The sequence below is a fragment of the Scyliorhinus torazame genome, chromosome 13 (assembly GCF_047496885.1).
Source record: "Scyliorhinus torazame isolate Kashiwa2021f chromosome 13, sScyTor2.1, whole genome shotgun sequence".
NCBI lineage: Eukaryota > Metazoa > Chordata > Chondrichthyes > Carcharhiniformes > Scyliorhinidae > Scyliorhinus > Scyliorhinus torazame.
Window position 1 is genome coordinate 5002273 of NC_092719.1, and position 19773 is coordinate 5022045.

At 47.1% G+C, this 19773-nt stretch overlaps 1 protein-coding gene across 3 annotated transcripts in view; it reads left to right on the forward strand.

The window, feature by feature from the left end:
• The window catches only part of LOC140387814 (protein FAM107B-like), a 192811-nt gene that overhangs the window by 101381 nt on the left and 71657 nt on the right, over window positions 1-19773 (forward strand). The window contains exon 2 of one of the 3 annotated variants that reach the window (XM_072470961.1): window positions 16374-16445. The exons of the other annotated variants lie outside the window; for them this stretch is intronic. The gene's annotated coding sequence lies outside the window, so the exon portion shown is untranslated. The remainder of the gene's footprint in view (window positions 1-16373; window positions 16446-19773) is intronic. 3 annotated transcript variants of the gene reach the window in all.

The following is a 19773-nucleotide window of genomic DNA, read 5'->3' on the forward strand; positions in this document are numbered from 1 at the left end:
AGATAGAGTTTTGTTAAGCAAAGATTTTTTTAAAATTTAGAGTACCCAATTATTTTGTTTCCTATTTAGGGGAAATTTAGCGTGGCCAAGCCACCCATCCTGCACATCTTTTGGATTGTGGGGGCGAAACCCACGCAGACACGTGGAGAATGTGAAGTTAAGCAAAGATATGAAGGGATATGGACCAAAAGCAGGTATATGGAGTTAGGTCACAGATCAGCCATGGTCTCATTGAATGGTGGGATAGGCTCGAGGGGCTGAATGGCCTACTCCTGTTCCTATGTTCCCAACCATGGCTGCCCTTGGAAAATAATTCATCGGCTGTAGAATGCCCAGGAATGTCCTGTGGATATGATAGGTGCTATTTAGATGCAGGTCTATCTGTCTTTCCCATGTGAAATACGCTTGGGCATTCTAAAGCCAGTTCCTAGGGAGGACAGCGTTTGGCACGAAAAAACCCTGCTCCTGATTGGATGAAGCTTGTATTAAATGACCAATTTCACTGAAAGTAATTGTGTAACTCCAATGCACCTTGTGCAGTTGCCCTGATGCTGTAGGAAGTGGTTGTTTGGGGCAAGGGATACAGAAAGCTTGACTTTATCGCACTGTATAGTAACCTGACCGGGGACTACTCAGTTTTGAACACTTTCTGACATAATCATCAGGGTCTATTTTCTAAGTTCCGTGCTGAGCAACAGAAATTGACCTGAGATCCTTCTGAACCATGCAAGAACGGTTCATCCATGAAATGAAATGAAATGAAAATCGCTTATTTGTCACAAGTAGGCTTCAAATGAAGTTACTGTGAAAAGCCCCTAGTCGCCACATTCCGGCGCCTGTTCGGGGAGGCTGTTCCGGGAATTGAACCATGCTGCTGGCCTGCCTTGGTCTGCTTTCAAAGCCAGCTATTTAGCCCTGTGCTAAACAGCCGACGTTAGTGTAAGGCAATGTGTAATTTTCATTTGTTACATTGAAAGAAACTACAGGCAAGGCTCTCTGTAATGTGGGGGGGGGGGGGGGGTCTTTAGTCGGGGTATCTCTCATGGGGGTGTCTGGTGGGAATCTCTGCAATGGGGGTCTCTGGTGGGAGCTTGGTGGGGAGCATTGGGTCACTCTCACACTGGGGAGGTTCCTGATGGAATCCCTCACAATCTCCACGAGGCATAAGTTTGCAAGGCAAGGGATAGTGAGTCACCTCGAGATTCCCGCTCCCAGCACAATCACATATCACACACGAGGGCAATTCAGCTCTGGCAGGAGAACATAATCTCCCAAACAGAGGAGAAAGAGAAAATGCTGGAAAATCTCAGCAGGTCTGGCAGCATCTGTAGGGAGAGAAAAGAGCTAATGTTTCGAGTCCAATGACTCTTTGTCAAAGCTAACAGACAGAGAAAGTGGGAAATATTTATACTGTGGAGTGAGAATGAAAGATGAGTCGTCGCCCCCGCAACCCAGGGAAACCGGGTGCTAATGGCCACAGAAACCAAGGGGAAAGAGTGCTAATGGCAGTTCCCAGAGAGAACAAAAGATGTGAAAGGCCAAACTGCAGAGAAACTAACATCAGAGGATGAACTGTAGATGTGGGGGGAGGGGAAGGGGGAAGCAAACAGGAGAAAAGGTAAGGAAAGGTGGATAAGATGGGGGGGGGTTATATATATTACGAAAGACAAGAAAGAAAGAAATGTTAAAAGACAGTTAAAATGAAATGGGATGAAAACAAATGGGTCGAGTGGGGTAGAGCTAACCATCTGAAGTTGTTGAATTCAATGTTGAGACCGGAAGGCTGTCTCTCCCTACAGATGCTGCCAGACCTGCTGAGATTTTCCAGCATTTTCTCTTTCGTTTCAGATTCCAGAATCCGCAGTAATTTGCTTTTCTCCCAAACGGAGGATTCAGCCCATAATATAATGTGGAAAAATGTGAGGTAATCCATTTTGGTAGAAGGAACAGAAAGAGTATTTTTTAAATGATAAGAAATTGTGTAGATGTACAAAAAGGCCTCAATGTCCTCGTCAGTAAGTCACTGAAGGCTAACATGCAGATGCAGCAAGTATTAGGAAGGCTAATGGAACGTTAGCCTTTATCGCAAGAGGATTTGAGTTTAGTAGAGGTCTTGCTTCAATTGTTTGGTAGCTTGATTCGATTGTACCTGGACTAGTGTGGGCAGTTTGGTCCCCTTCCCTCAGAAAGGATATTATTGCCATAAAGGGAGTGCCACACAGGTTCCCAGACATGTCCAGGGATTACGGAGCTGTCTAATGATGAGATTGAGCAAACTGGGGGCCTGTTTTCTCTGGGGTTTTGAAGAATGAGAGGTGATCTCATTTAAGCCTACAAAATAGTTAATGAATAGACAGGTTCGATGCAGGTAAGATGTTTCCCTTGGTTGGGAAGTCTACAATCAGGGAGCACAATATCAAAATGAGGGGGAAGCCACTTCGGACCGAGGTGAAGAGACATTTCCTTAGAGGGTTGTGAATCTTTGGAATTCTCTCCCCCAGACTGCTGTGGAAGCTCAGTCACCGAGTATATTCAAGGTAGAGATTGATAGATTTCTGATTAACAACGTAAAGGGATATGGGGATAGTGGGTGTAAAAGGCTTTGAAATGTCCGATCAGCCATGACCATATTGAATGATAGAACAGAGGCAATGGGATGGATGGCCTATCCTGTTCCTATGTTCCTAAACCTAAACCAATTGCTGCATAAAAAAGTTCCTCCTCATGTCACTTTTGCTTCTTTTACTAATTATTTTAAACCTGCGTCCTTTCATTGTCGGTCCTGTCATAAATGGGAACAGTTACTCCCTGTCTACTCAGTCCTAACTTCTCCAACCTTTCTTCATAACGTTCGTTCCAGGAATGAGGAACCTTTTTCATGAATCATTCTGGACACACTTCACGTACTTCCTGAAGAGCAGTTCCCAGAACTGGACGCAATACTCCAGCTGAGACTGAGCTAGTGACTTTCACAAATTCAACACAAGTGCCTTGTTCTTGCACTCTATGCAAGTTTTGTATCACCTGCAAACTTTGAAATTGTGTCCTGTACCCCAAGGTCCATGTCAGTAATATATATCATGAAAAGCAAGAGTCCCAACACTGACCCCTGGGGAACTCCAATAGAAACCTTCCTCCAGCCTGAAAACAGTCCATTAACCATTATTCTCTTTTCTGTCATTCAGCCGATCCCGTATCCATGTTGCTACTGTTCCTAACTTTGCTCCCAAGTCTGTTTTGTGACACTGTATCAAAAACTTTTTGGAAGTCCATGTACACCTTATCAACAGCATTGCCTTTATCAACCCTCAGTTACTTCATCAAAAAACTCAAGCAAGTTAGTTAAACATAATTTTCCCTGAAAATTTCCTTAATCAATGCACAGTTATCCATGTGACTATGAATTTTGTCCTGAATTATTGTTTCTAAAGGTTCCCCTACCATCAATGTTAAACTGTCTGGTCTGTAGTTGCTGGGCTTATCTTTACAACCTTTTTGAACAAGGGGTGTAATGTTTTCAATTCTCCAGTCCGTTGGGACCTCCCCTAAGTCCAAGAAAGATTGAAAAATTATGACCCCTGCCTCTGGAATTTTCACTCTCACTTCCCTCAGATGCACCCCATCTGCATTATATTAAAACATCTCACCAGTGCAACATAGACTCAACACCTTTAATACTGTATCCTGATTACTGGAGGATGTTTGACTTTTAAACATTCTTTCACATAATATGGATGTCGCTGGCTAGGACAGCATTCGTTGCCCACCCCTAATTACCCTTGAGAAGGTAGTGGTGAGCCACCTTCTTGAATTGTTGCAGCCATGTGGCATAGGTACACCCACTGTGCTGTTAGGGAGGAAGACCCAGCGACACTGAAGGAAGGCCCGATAAATTTCCAAGTTCGGATTGGTGAGTGACTTGGAGGGGAACCTGCAGGCGATGGTGTTCCACATGTGTCTGCTGCCTTGGCCTGCGAGGTGGAAGAGGACGTGGGTTTGGAAGGTGCTGTCGAAGGAACCTTGGTGAGTTGCTGCATCTTTTAGATGGTGCACACACTGCTGCCACTGTGTGTCGGTGGTGGAGGGAACAAATGTTGACGGTGGTTGGAAGGGTGCCAATAAAGCGGGCTGCTTTGCCCTGGATAGTGTCGAGCTTCTTGAGGGTTGTTGGAGCTGCACTCACCCAGGCAAGTCCATTTTAAAGAGAGAATTTCAGCATTGAAAGTTTCCTACGGCAATGACCTCCCTTCCTCCCCCTCCCACTGGCCCCAGTTCCTTTTCATTTGGTGCCATGTGTGTCTGTTTAAAGTGCAGCAGGATAAACGAGGCCATGGGTTGCTTCACAGACGTGGATCTCCAGCAGGAAATGAGCAGTCGAACTGGATGAGAGGCGGCTCCTCATTTTCTCCATGAACAAAAATGCAAGTCAGGAGTGATGCAACTCTTGGCACATGAGGCAACCAGATTGTAGGAACAACTGCCCAAAGGTTTGCCTCAAATCTACTTGCACAGCAATTGCAAAACCATCATGCTTTCAAATATTCAGCATGCTAATTCTTACATCATACGTAAATCAAACTTCACGGTTGCATTAATTTTTTTGAAATAAGTACGAGATGGAAATAAGTCATCTCACCTGGGACACAAACAGTGGACTAGACTAGTTTGGTTGGATGATCTGTCTCTGTGATGTAAATTCCATGTAACTCAGAATTCAGTAGCCCCCCAACCCTTTCAGGGTGGGCGCTGCTTATCAGAACCATACGCCCCCTCTCCATTAGTCATGGCTCTTTTCACTTTGTCTTCTGATGCCAAGCAATACCAGCAAGGCCTCATTTAAGCTGTGAGTTAGAGAAAACTGCTTCTTTATTTATACGCTCGAACTGCACTTTGAGTATATATCAAACCAACGTTAAAAATCACTACTTAAAAAAGCCAACCAGTTTTCCCCATTTGCTTCCAGCTGACCCAAGTGACTGGTTTAAATTAGTCACAGAAGAAATCTTCGCTCCTTCTGGGCAGCCAATTAACTTTCTTCTCTCTGACATGGTTCTTGTGTGTAGGATGCAGCATGAAACATCATCTTCTCCTTGGTTCAGATACAAAAGCTCTCCAGTAAACGTTCATCAAGATCGTGACAAAGCATTAAAACTAAACTGCTCCCTTTGGTCCTGACCTTAACCCTTTCATGCCTTCGCCAATGAATATTTCCCAAGTTTTTAAAGCATCTGTTGTGTTTCTCGAGGGCTGTGACTGCCCCAGTGGCACGGCTGTGCTGAAAAATTCCTGAAACGGGAGAAGGCGGATTCACAACCTCAAATTGGCTATTGCCATGTTCATAGGCTGGAGTTCCGAGATGCATCACCAGAGCTGCAGAGTGAACATTTTCAAGTGTGCGGTTAAACACCATTTTATTAAAAACTAAGATTATGTCACCGCAAAACGCTGTGATATAATTTTGCGATGGGGCACATCATTATGCATTCTCTATCTATAATTTCAGACACGCCTTAAAATCGACCTCCTTTAGTCACCCGAGCTAATGTCTCCTTAGTGTCGGACTTTGTTTTATATCTTTCCTGTGAAGCACTTTGGGATGTTTCGTTACATGTCCCGGGTTCGATTCCGGCTTGGGTCGCTGTCTGTGCGGAGTCTGCGCATCCTCCCTGTGTCTGCATGGGTTTCCTCCGGGTGCTCCGGTTTCCTCCCACAGTCCGGGGATGTGCAGGTTAGGTGGATTGGCCATGATAAATTGCCCTTAGTGTCCAAAATTGCCCTTAGTGTTGGGTGGAGGTGTTGATTTTGGGTAGGGTGCTCTTTCCAAGAGCCGGTGCAGACTCAATGGGCCGAATGGCCTCCTTCTGCACTGTAAATTCAATGATAATCTATGATTAATCTAGGACAAAGGTTCGGCACAACATCGTGGGCCGAAGGGCCTGTTCTGTGCTGCATTTGTCTATGTTCTATGAAAGAACAACAATGACATTTGGACAATACAGCGCACTTTATTGTAAAAACAAAGTATGACACTTAGCCACGGAAGGAAATATCAGCTCAGGTGAGCAAAAGTTTGCTCGCGGAGGCCAGTCTGAAAGAAGGGAAGCGAGGAAGGAAACCACGAGAGGTGTAGGAAGGGAAGGCGCTATATAAATGCAAGATTTCATTATCCTTTCAACTGTGAATAAAATGCTGATGTATCTTACCAGCCCCCCCCCCCCCCCCCCCCCACACCCCCGGACCCCTTTCCCCCTCTGCCTCTGGAATGTTTCAGGTTATTTGTCTCTCTAGCTCAGTAGTTTGGGGCTGTGGGGATTAAGTGCTGCGTTTACAGTAAATTGACTGCCTGTTGGATTAGTTTTGGCTCCGGTTTTGTGGGGGGGTGGGGGGGGGGGGGGAGTAATCCCTCATGTGCATCTATTTTGAGAGAAATACATCATTTAATTGATTACATTTGCAGTAAACAGCCACGGAGCTGTGAATGAATGCTCTTTTTCTGCCTGGATATTTTAAGAAGAGATCCATGGAATAGTTTAAAAGTTTTGAGGGGAGACTTTGTACATCTGGAATTCCGACATAGGAGCCCCGAGTTTGAACCGTTCCTGCTGATGTAATTGTGACAAAGACACAATTAGTCTTTGTAGCCTGTGTGAAACAGAGGGGACAAATAACCAATCTTCCCACAACTTGAATTATTCTGTTTCTTATCAACAATAAGCTTGTTGCAATAAATTCCTGGCGTTATTTTACTGAAGACATTGGGTGCAATTTAACGGAAACAATTCGAAGTGTGATTTTTGGTGCGTTTGGCGGGGTAGTTCTCGATGGCCGTGTTGGCGGGATCGCGGCCTGTAATTAATGCCAGAAATGAGCCCCCACGAGCTTCTCGCCATTATTGGCTGTCTCCACACGGACAGTGACCCAGGACCGGGATGAAACCCAGGTCCTCGGTGCTGTGAGGCAGCAGTGCTAACCACTGCGCCACCGTTCCAGCGTAGGCAGCAGTCGTTGCCCCAGTTATGGGCCTCCACAATATTTAAAGATGACTTGAAGGCCTCACAAACGAAAAGCACCCCTCCCCCTGCAAACCCCCCCTCCCGCCCAGGGGGCGACACCCAACAGGAACGCTTCAGCCCCCCCCTCCCCGACCAAGCCCAAACCACCCTGAGGAGTCCCCCGCCCAAACCTGAGGACTGGGGCAGCTGCTCCCGTGCCCTTGAGCTGCATGCCCAGAAACGGACATGGCTGCTCACCTCCTCAGTTCCCCTCAGCCCCCATTGCTCCAGCTTCACATTTTTACGAAGGAGTACTAAACGACACCCAAGTGATTTCTTGCTGGGGAGTCGATTGATGGCTGGAAGGCCTTTGCATTCTAATTCAATCTCGTTAATGAATGAAAATGAGGGTTAATGAAATGCTCACCATATTTGGGCGTGACCCGGAACTTGCCACAAGAATCTCGATTTTGGCCTTTCCCGCTATTTAACCAACCGGCCCAGATCCGCGCCGGGTGCATCGCGGTGGTTAAATCATGCTCATCATCTGTGGGTAATACCTTCATTCCGCTCTCGGGACTTCAGTTGGATTCTCCCATTATAACGCTACCTCACCCACTGTCATGTTTCCAGCTCTGCACTTTTACTAGTCAGAAAATGTTTGTTGAACTCCAGATTCCTCCCATCTCCGCATCCCAGTGTTTCTTCACACGACCTTTCCCCCTTGCGGAAAAGGAGTGAGGTAGTGTAACGATACTCAGGCTGAATATCAGTCTGTTGAACCGTGTCATTCCATGGCCAAAATATCCTCTGGGGCGTCTTGAACCTGGAATTTCTGCCTCAGAGCTGGAGACACTAACACTGCGGCAATAGACCTGCTAACAGCTACACTAATTCAATGTGAAGGGATATGTATTTCATCCTGACTGTCCCATTGGCTATGTCACAGATGATCCACTCGCTAAAACATGCAATGGAAAAGCTGCATACAAACTTACTGACATGTTAGGGATACATGGGCCGGGATTCTCCAATCCCGAGGCCAAGTTCTGACGCCGGCGTGAAAAGTGGCACCAACCACTCCGGCGTCAACGGTCCTCAATTGTCCGGTATGCTCCCCTTCCTCGGGGGCTAGGTCGGCGCGGGGGTGGTCCCCGCAGCTCCAGCCGGCCCACTACGGCCGGTGTGAGTTGGTGCATACGCGCCACGGCCAGCGTGATTCCACGTATGCGCGTGGGGTCCCGTCTCCGTGCCGGCCCCCCAGCAATATGGCGGAGCCCTACAGCGCGGAGGAACATAGGCCCCCACGGAACCAGCCCGCCTGCCGATCGGTTGGCCCCGATCGCGGGCCAGGCCACCGTGGAGGCCCCCCGCCCCCGTGGCTGCATCCCCCCCCCCCCCCAACCAGGACGGCCCCCGCACACAGAACCTCCAGGTCCCGCCGTGTGGGACCATACGTGACCCATGCTGACGGGTCTCGGCCGAACTCGGTGGCCACTCGGCCCGACGGGGCCCGGAGAATCACCGGGGGCGGGGCGGGGGGGGGGGGGCGCTTTCAACGGCCTCCGACCGGCACGGCGGCGATTCTGCGGGCGCCTGAGAATCGGCGAGCCGGTGTCGGGGCGGCGTCGGGGCGGCGTGGCGCTTCCCCCCCGGGGATTCTCCAACCCGGCGCGGGGTCGGAGAATCCTGGCCATATTGATTGGGGTAGGAATGGGGTAGGAATGGGAGGCAGGTAAATGCGATCTGTGATGAGGTGCAGCTTCTACACCACTTTAAAGTTCTGATGTTCTTGTCGAGTAAATTGCTGTGGACATTAGGTTAGGGCAGAGCAGAGCATGACTGGGACATCACACTTTTTAAAATTGAATTCCAGGATGTGGGAGTCGCTGACTCGGCCAACATTTATTGCCCATGGGCGGAATCACAAAGCAGCAATGAACAGTTATTAAAAGGGTTCAGAAAGGGGTTTGCAAAGTCATTCTCCGCCCTATTTACCATAGTTACTCGGGTGCCTTCCAGAATTGTGGCCTGGAGACAGTCGAGATGAGATGCGGTCAGCTTGCCATTCTTTCCTGGATCCCTGCCAAACTCCGAAATGTACTAATTGCGAACCACAGAGAGATCCCAGAGGCTACCAGCAATGGAACTCAAATCAACTAACTGAATTAAGATGTAAAACGCCAACCTTTAAGCATTAGTTCAATGTCACATTTCAGCCACACAATCAACAAACGTCACTGGCTGTTAGACTCTTGGTTATGCAGAGACGTTAATCTGATGATCTATGTGTTATTATTTTTTTGCATTTTTACATTTTACTTGGAATGATTGATTATAAAACTTACATCAGTTCAGCCCTCGGCTGTGACAGAAGTTGATTTTAAAAAAATAAGTAAATACACCTTAAATAAAACTTGTATTTCTAGAGGACCTTTCATGACCACCAGACATCCCAAAGTGCTTTACAGCCAATCGAAGCACTTCTGAAGTGTCATCATAGCTGTAATGTAGGAAATGGAGCAGTTAGTGTGTGCACAGGCACAGCAAGCTCCCACAGTCAGCAATGTGAAAATGACCAGATCACGTAGATTGGGGGATAAATATTGCCCAGGGCATTGGGGAGAACTTGCCTCCGCTTCTTCAAAATAGCATCATGGGATCTTTATGTCCACCGGACAGTTGAACATTTCACCTGGAACTCTCCCAATTTTGGCTCACACATGAAGTGTGGTCACTTACACAGGATATTAGAGGGTCACGTGTGACCATGGAACGCTATCTCTGCAAGACACTAGTGCCTTCAGGTGCTATGATACTCTAGTGGTTATGGTATTTACCTAGTAACAGACCAGTGGCGAGTTCTGGAATTTAACTTAATAGATGTAGTAATCTATTGAGTGGCACCAAGAAAATTACCTTGAAAGCTACTGGACACTTGCAAAAATCTAATCTGGTTCAGGAAATGTCTGCATTCCATTCTAATAATAATAATCTTTATTGACACAAGTAGGCTTACAATAACACTGCAATGGAGTTACTGTGAAAAGCCCCTAGTCGCCACACTCCGGCGCCTGTTTGGGTACACAGAGGGAGAATACAGAATGTCCAATTCACCTAACAGCACGTCTTTCAGGACTTGTGGGCGGAAACCGGAGCCCCTGGAGGAAGGGAAGGAGTTGCAACCTCCAGTAATAAGACACTGGGTTGGCACAGTGGTACATGTCTCTGTGCTCCCACTGGGATGGCACAGTGGTACATGTCTGGTGAGAGCAGGAGCAGACTTGGATGTGCTGTAACCTTGCTGCCAAAGCACTGATTGTCGAACCTTGCACATATATCCAAATCTATGATGCTGGTGGGTTGTCATTACTCACAGGACAATGTCCCAACTTGAGCCTGCACCTGAGTGAAAAGAAGAGATGGATTTATGGAGAGGAGGGGGGATATTTTTAAAATTGTCTTGGATATTCCAACTGTTCCCCAGCCCCCTGCTCCTAACACTGTGCCTTTCAAACTAAGAATTGTGCATTAAACCCAGGGCAGAGTTCACAATCTGAAATTCTTCCTTTTTTTAATAATGTTTATAATTATTGTCACAAGTAGGCTTATATTAACACTGCAACGACGTTACTGTGAAAATCCCCTAGTCGCCACATTCTGGCGCCTGTTCGGGTACACAGACGGGGAATTCAGAATGTCCAATTCACCTGACGAGCACGTCTTTCGGGACTTGTGGGAGGAAACCGGAGCACCCGGAGGAAACACACACAGACACGGGGGAGAACGTGCAGACTCCGCGCAGACAGTGACCCAAGCTGGGAATCGAACCTGGGACCCTGGCGCTGTGAAGCAACAGTGCTAACCACTGTGCTACCATGTCGTCCAGGGGGTACAATAAATGTCTTTCCCATGAAATGAAATGAAATGAAATGAAAATCGCTTATTGTCACAAGTAGGCTTCAAATGAAGTTACTGTGAAAAGCCCCTAGTCGCCACATTCCAGCGCCTGTTCGGGGAGGCTGGTACGGGAATTGCACCGTGCTGCTGGCCTGCCTTGGTCTGCTTTCAAAGCCAGCGATTTAGCCCTGCCTTCCCTTCAAATGTTTTTAATCAATGCTTTCCCAATTTCAAAACTTCTGGTACAAATGCCAACTTTCTGGCAGTAAATGTGGCAGTTCCGAATAAAAGCATTGGGCAGCTTTAAGCTTGGGGAACGACCCCGAGTTTACAGTGGATAAAAATTGCTACATCTTCATTTCATTTTCTTTTAGGCAGCAGGACTCCCGAGAATGAACCCTTTCACATTCTGCCATTTATAGGAGCTGACGATTGATTAAATAGAAGACTTAGCGGGTAATTCATTAATAATTTTTTAATGGATCTGAAGCCAGCCAGATTGGTTTTACTGGATTTATTTTTAATCCATGCAAATGATTCAATTTAAATTGCTTCAAGACCCAGAGGGATTAAGTTTAAATGGCCTCATTTTCACTATTTCTTCAAACAAAGCTGCTCCAAGAAACCTTTATTTCCTGCATCCCTGCCAAACTGCCACCCCCCACTCCCTTTGTGCTCACTGAGTTTGGATTACTGTTACTTCGCAATACCCACACCATGGTGTGAAAATAGAACGGGAGTATTTCTATTCTTTCAGGTAACAGACATGTCATTCTCCTGTATGGAGAGATCAATAATTTTCTCCATGCATTAATTTTCATGGCTCCTGTTTAGAAACCCAAAAGTTCATGAAGTTATTAAAAGCAAAAGGCAGAACAAGATAAAAACAAAAAGCTACTCGGGGATTTAATGTGAACTGGATCAGCCAATGGCAGCAGTGGTTTTGTGCAGCGCCTGGATATTTTAGAGATAACGGGTGAAATTCTCCCCCAACGGCGCGATGTCCGCTGACTGGTGCCAAAAACAGCGCCAATCAGACGGGCATCGCGCCGGCCCAAAGGTGCGGAATGCTCCGCATCTTTGGCGGCCTAGCCCCAACATTGAGGGGCGTGGCCGACGCCGGAGGGATTAGCTGGCGGAAATGGCGTTTGTTGCCCCGCCAGCTGGCGCGGAAATGCGGCGCATGTGCGGGAGCGTCAGCGGCCGCCGACAGTTTCCCGCGCATGCGCAGTGGGGAGAGTCTCTTCCGCCTCCGCCATGGTGGAGGCCGTGGCGGAGGCGGAAGGGAAAGAGTGCCCCCACGGCACAGGCCCGCCCGCGGATCGGTGGGCCCCGATCGCGGGCCAGGCCACCGGGGTCAGATCGCCCCGCGCCCCCCCCCCCCCCCAGGACCCCGGAGCCCGCCCACGCCGCCTGGTCCCGCCGGTAAATACCAGGTTTGATTTACGCCGGCGGGACAGGCAATTTCTGGGCGGGACTTCGGCCCATCCGGGCCGGAGAATCCAGCGGGGGGTCCCGCCAACCGCCGCGGCCCGATTCCTGCCCCCGCCCAATCTCCGGTACCGGAGACTTCGGCGGGGGCGGGGGTGGGATTCACGGCGGCCAACGGCCACTCTCCGACCCGGCGGGGGGTCGGAGAATGACGCCCAACATGTTTCTATGAGATTTTTTAACCCTGGGCGAAATTCTCCCCTTCGCGACGCCACAAATGCGTATAATGCGGAGAATTGGGCATTCATCCAAAAGCTCAAGCAGGAGCCCATCAGGTGTTGGCTCTCCTCAGAAGCGTTGCCCCATTGCAGTGGAAGCAAGAGCTGATCCCAGCCAAAGGACACCTGCACCATGGCCTTTGGGATCCCCCCCCCCCCCCCCCCCCCCCTCTGTCTCACTGCCTCTCTCAGAGCAGAGGACTCACCAGTGAACCCACCCCTCCAGATCACCAGCTGTCTCCTCCTGGGTGACACCTCCCCAGGCAGTGTTCAGGAGGGCAGGCTTGAGTGTGCAGCCCACCCTGGGGAAGAGGGTCTCCTTCCGATGCTCACTGGCACGGAGCTGTGGGTCCACCTAGGACTCCCGACCTCGGGGGGGCAGGTCTTCTCGGAGTCATCACGCTGATTGTAGTGAGCATGTGGTAAGTGGAGCGCTGAAAACAGCTCCAGCTGCCAGGCTTCTTTAGTGCTAACTCCGGCCCCAGCGGTTAGAACTCCCGCTGGGCCGGGAATTTGCCGGAATTAGCGTCAGCGGAGTGCTGGTCCATTAACACGTCCTGAATTGCTCCACGAGTGGCGCCCCCAACTGGAACATGAACCGCACACAATTCAGTCCTGGGGCGCGATTCTCCGACCCCCCACCGTAACCAGCAACAATACAATAAGATGACCCATGCTGGACAGTTAACAACACAATAAGGATATGTGCATCTAAATCAACCCATCTCTCCCTCTCCCTCCCACAGCACCGGGCAGCAGGGCACGGAGGAAGAACGAGGGGCACTCCTTTCCGAGAGCCATGCCTCAGACGAAACGGGCAGCAACTGACATACATATGGCCTCCAGACATCGAGCAGTACACAGTTGACAACACAAAAACTCTCCTTGCCTCCCGCAGCCCCAACAGTAGACCCATATCAGTGGAATGTCGCTAAACCTATCGACCGGAAATGTTACACCAACACAGAGCATGGTGGAAGAGAGAGAGAACAGCCCCCCCACCACCCCCCCCCCCCCCCCCCCACCACCCTGCCCCCCCCCCACCTATCTTCAGTCCAGTAGCATGCCCAGGGGCTGGTTTAGCACAGGGCTAAATAGCTGGCTTTTAAAGCAGACCAAGGCAGGCCAGCAGTGCGGGTTCACTTCACGTACCAGCCCCCCCCGAACAGGCGCTGGAATGTGGCGACTAGGGGCTTTTCACAGTAACTTCATTTGAAGCCTACTTGTGACAATAAGCGGTTTTCATTTCATTTTCATGCCAGTCAAAACCTCCCCTTGCCTCACTCCAGGTCAAAGAAGCAGAAAGGACAACAGCAAGCAGACCCACAGCCTCCAGGTAGCTGCAGTATCGTCCGCGTCACTACTCCGCTTCCTCCGACTCTGAGAAAGCATGCTCTCCCCTCTTCAGTCCAGTAGCAGGCCAGACATTACCTCCCCACTGCCTGGCCTCACTCCAGGTCAAAGGAGCAGAAGGGGCAGCAAACAGAAAACAGGAATGAAGTCTGCAGGAAGTTTGCTGGTGAAAGCTGAAACATGCAGAATACACAACCTGCAACCACCTGAAGAATGGGGAAGGTGAACTCCCCGATAAGTGTTCAGGCCCTGTATAATTGCATCAAGACATCCCTGCTCCTGTATCCTAATCCTCTTGCTAAGAAGGCCAACATACCATTTACCTTCTTTACTGCCTGCTGAACCTGTATGCTTACCTTCAGTGACTGGTGTCCGAGGACACCCAGGTCTCATTACACATTCCCCTCTCCTAATTTATGGCCATTCAGATAATAATCTGAGTTGCTGTTTTTGCAACCAAAGTGGAAAACCTTTCATTTATCTACATTATACTGCACCTGCCACGCATTTGCCCACTCGCTCAACTTGTCCAAATCACACTGAAGCATCTCTGCATCCTCCTCACAGCTCACCCTCCACCCAGCTTTGTGTCATCTGCAAATTTGGAGATTTTACATTTTGTTCCCTCATCTAAATCATTAACATGTATAGTGAATAGTGAACCAATCCCTGCAGTACCCCACTAGTCACTCCCTGCCACTTGGAAAAAGATCCATTTATTCCTACTCTTTGTTTCCGGTCTGCCATCTAGTTTTCTATCTACCTCAATACATGACCCCTATTCCCATGTGCTTTAATTTTACACACTAATCTCTTATGTGGAAGTTTGTTGAAAGCCTTCTGAAAGTCCAAATAAACCACATCCACTGGCTCCACCTCATCAACTTGAAGAATTCCAGTAGATTTGTCAGGCACGATTTCCCTTATACAAATCCATGCTGACTCCGTCCGATCCTACCACTCTTTTCCAAGTGCTCTGTTATTAAATCTTTTATGATGGACTCTAACAATTATTGGGATTTATCGGCCTTCATTTCCATCAATTTCCCCCAAACCATTCCCCTGCTAATACTGATCTCCTTCAGTTCCTCTCTCACTAAACCCGATGTTCCCCAACATTTCGAGTATGTTATTTGTGTCCCCCTTTGTGACGACAGAACCAAATAATATGACCTTTTCCCACCATTCTGATGCTTGAAAGCAAAAGGGACAAGAAGCACATTGTTATCTCGCAAATAGGTTTGTTATAATGGAAACATGCAAATCTCCTGGTCCATTCCTCTGAGGGCAGGCAGAGAGGTTGTAAATTTTCCTGTCCTGATTTTGATAGGAATCTATGTAAATCAAAGAGAATTCAGAAGAATCTTCTGTAACTAGGCAGCTGTGAGAATGTGGAACTCTCTCGTCGCATAGAGAAGTTGAGGCGATGAGGGAGAAGGGATTGGAGGGTTGATCTGACAGCTAGATAAGGAAGGACAGGAGGAAATAAATGCTGCATGGACTAGCTGGTCGAATGGCCTCTTTTATTTTGCTGTATATTCCAGGAAATTCTATCTATTGTTTGGGTGTGTTTCACTGCTCCTGGCATCATGGCCTGTGAGTTGTCTTTCCCTCTAAAACAGCATCTATCTCTCTTAAAAATTGGCAAATCATGTTGCAGCTGTACAGGACCTTAGTTAGGCCACATTTGGAATATTGTGTACAATTCTGGTCGTTACACGACCAGACGGATGTGGATGCTTTGGAGAGAGTACAGAAGAGGTTTACTAGGATGTTGCCTGGTATGGAGGGCATTAGCTATGAGTAGAGGTTCGATAAACTCGGTCTGTTCTCACTGGAATGACGGAGGTTGAGTGGCGACCTGATAGAGGTCTACAAAATTATGAGTGGCATGGACAGAGTGGATAGTCAGATGCTCTTTCCTAGGGTAGGAGAGTCAAGTAGTAGGGGGCATAGGTTTAAAGTGCGTGGGGAAAGTTTAGAACAGATGTGTGAGGCAAGTTTTTTACACAGAAGGTGGTGTGTATGGACAGCGCTGCCTGGGGAGGGGGTGGGAGCAGGTACGATAGCGGCATTTGAGGGACATCTAGACAAATATATGAATAGGGTGTGAATGGAAGGATACGGACTCCGTAACTGCAGACGGTTTTAGTTTAGGCAGATATTATGGTCGGCGCAGGCTTGGACGGCCAAAGGGCCTGTTCCTGTGCTGTATTGTTCTTTGTTAACACCAAATCCTAACTCCAGCCAATCACTGGAATCCTTTGTAAAACAATTAACTGAGGCTAATTGTAACAACTTCCAGTAGTTCTGCCTGTAATCCAATCTCTCTGACACGTTATCAGCAAAGCCACTGACAATCTACTCACGTTTATATAAAATGTTGCACTTAGTGTCAATTTTCTTCATTGTATTTCAGGCAACCCAATTTGATTTTGATTTTTGAACAACTTTGGCTGAAATGATGCTTGTAGCTTGAGGCACCTGCAGGGTGAGTAAAAGTACCATCAGGCCACTGGCTTCTCCATATAAAAGAGGCCCTCACCTGCTGAAGGCTCCTGTAGCAGCCCCAGAAACATGGGAACAGATGGAGACCATTTAGCCCCGAAAACCTGTCCCAGCATTCGGTGAGATTGTGACTGATCGGCAACCTGTCACCGTATACGCACTTTTGTCCCATATCCTTCAGTATCTTTGGAGAGCAAATATCAATCAATCTCAGATTTAAAATTAACAATTGACCGAACAACAATTGATACTTGTAAAAGAGTGTTCCAAACCCATTGTGTGTAGCAGTGTTGCAGAACCTCAATCTTGAAATATTTAGCTCTAATTTTTAGACTGAGCCCCCTAGTCCTAGACTTTCTAACCAGCAGAAATAATTTCTCCCAATCTGCCCTATCTGTTCCCCCTGAATCGCAAAGTGTTTGATCAAACCACCCGTAACTTTCTAAATTCCAGTGAATCTTAATCCATCTTTGTGTAATCTCGGTGTGTACTTGGAATCCAAGTAGCATTGTAGTAAACCTACGCTGCACAGGTAAGTTACAAGGGCAGTCTAGGAGAATGCATTGGGAACATAGCCTGGCACCCTGTCACAGCATTCTCTGGTGTCTGGAAGCGATTGTGCAGCTCAACTTGAAGTGACTGCAAATACCAGTCATTTGGGTATTCCTTGCCTGTGTCCATTCTCCTCGCACTCACTGAGGATTGACTTTCCCGATATTATTAAATGGTGACTGCCATGCTTAAACACGGAGAGAGGAGAAGCCATCCTACTCCGCTTGTATGAGCCTGCTCTCTGTTGGCCACATTGACAGAATTCGAGCTTCCAATTGGGGTGTGTGGGTGATGGTGTCAGTCAGGTGCTGGGATGGGAAGTTGGACAAGAGGAACATTTTCAAATTGTCAGAAGTTACAGAATATTCCGCATTGTTTAATGAAATACATAATTGTATTTTTCCACGATTTAACACTGAAAACGTATGTTGCGTAAAATCTCAGATTACTTTGGGTCATTAGTTATATTCCAACAATGGCAGACGAGATGCCTCCCAAAGGTGCTTTCTCTGTCGTTTTAAGTTATTGAACTTTGTCAAATTAAACAGGAATTTTGCAGCTGCATTTCTCAGAGATGGGAAGGAGACGGTCTTGACACATGAGATGACATCAATGTGTGACAGTGGCCCACAGGAAGCCATGGGCAGCAAATTAAAGCAGAACAATAGGGAGGAAGATGTCCATTTGTCCCTAATCTCGGAGGGGGTTTGATGGAATATTTTTCTGCATTTGTTTCAAAATTAATTTTGATTTTGTTGTAGTTTGCAAGAGTGTGTTGTAAATCTGAGCCAAACAAATAACGTTGCCAGATGTAGGTCGTGTCTATAATTTATATTCCAAATATTTATCTTGAGGTTTCGCTGCTTTTTGAACTTCCTTCAAACAACTGAGCAACTTAACATTTTAACTTCATAACAACAGACCCTGCTCTCCAAAAATAATTCAATTTGTGAATTGCCTGGAACTATTGAAATAATATGACAAGTGCATTAAATAAAGGCATTATTCTTCTAACTTGTTCTACAACAGGAAAATATTGATACTTTACTTTTACACTTTATTAAAATTTGATAGTTGCAATCTAAGATTTAACGCAGGCTTTCTTGCTGATCCAGAATTTAACCTGGACATAAAAAAGAGTGCGGCATTAAGGAGGAACATATCAAAGGCAGGCTTTGATTTGAGTGTGTTGTATTGCAAGGTGATCAACGAGGCAATGTTGCGACACAAAAGAGATTTATTGAACAAAGGCAAACTTTATACATTGGTCAGCACAACTAATACACAGGTCTTGTTTCCACGACTCCCAGGCTAACTCTGGCCAATCCCCAATGGCCAGAATAGATCCTAAACTCCTGATAGGCCTACGTTCACACCCTGTTCCTCATACATCACTGAAAGGAAGGACAGCGGACAGGCAATGGCAGCCATTCAAGAAACAAATAGGTGAACTCCAAAAATTGTTTATTTCTATTTGCCGCAAGAGTAGAAAGGGAACTGTAGCCAAACCATGGCTTACAAGGGAAATCAGAGATAGTAATAGATTCAAAGAAGAATCATACACAATAGCAAGAAAAAGCAATGGACCTGAGGATTGGGAACAAATTAAAATTCGGCAAAGGCGGACCAAGGGATTGATTAAGAAGGGGAAAATACAATATGAAAGTAAGCTAGTGGGGAACATAAAAACTGAGTGTAAAAATTTATAAAGGTATTCACAGTGGGGAACAACGAAATGGCCAAGGAACTAAATTTGTACTTTGCTTCTGTCTTCACAAAGGAAGACATGAATAATGTACAGGAAGTTCTGAGAAACACAAATTTTAGTGAAGAGCTGAAGGAAATCAGTATTAGTAGAGGAATGGTTTTGTGGGAATTAATGGAATTGAAGATGATAATCCTCACCCTAAAGGGCCTGATAATCTTCATCTTAGAGTCCTTAAGGAAGTGGCCCGAGAAATGGTGTTCATTTTCTAAACTTTTTTGGACTCCAGAATGGATCCTACAGATTGGAGGGTAGCGAATGTAAACCCGCTATTCAAAAAGGGAGGTAGAGAGAAAACAGGGAGCCATAGACCATTTAGCCTAGCATCGATAGTAGAGAAGTTGCTAGAGTCCATTACCAAGGATATCATAGCACCCCATTTGGAAAGGAGTGGCATAACCAGACAAAGGGCAGCACGGTAGCACAGTGGTTAGCACAATTGCTTCACAGTTCCAGGGTCCCAGGTTCAATTCCCGGCTTGGGTCACTGTCTGTGCGGAGTCTGCACGTTCTCCCCGTGTCTGCGTGGGTTTCCTCTGGGTGCTCCAGTTTCCTCCCACAGTCCAAAGATGTGCAGGTTAGGTGGATTAGCCATGCTAAATTGCCCTTAGTGTTGGGTGGGGTTACTGGGTTATGGGGATAGGGTGGAGATGTGGGCTTGGGTAGGGTGCTCTTTCCAAGAGCCGGTGCAGACTCGATGGGCCGAATGACCTCCTCTGCACTGTAAATTCTATATCTTCTGTATCTATATCTAAAGTCAGCATGGATTTACGAAAGGGAAATCATGCTTGCCAAATCTAATGGAATTCTTTGAAGCTGTAAGTAGTAGAGGTGACCAGGGAGAACTGGAAGATGTGGTTCATTTAGACTTTCAGAAGGTTTTCGATAAGGTCTCACACAGCAACTTACTATATAAAATTAAAGCCCATGGGATTACGGGTAGTGTCCTGAGATAATCTTTATTAGTGTCACAGGTAGGCTTACATTAACACTGC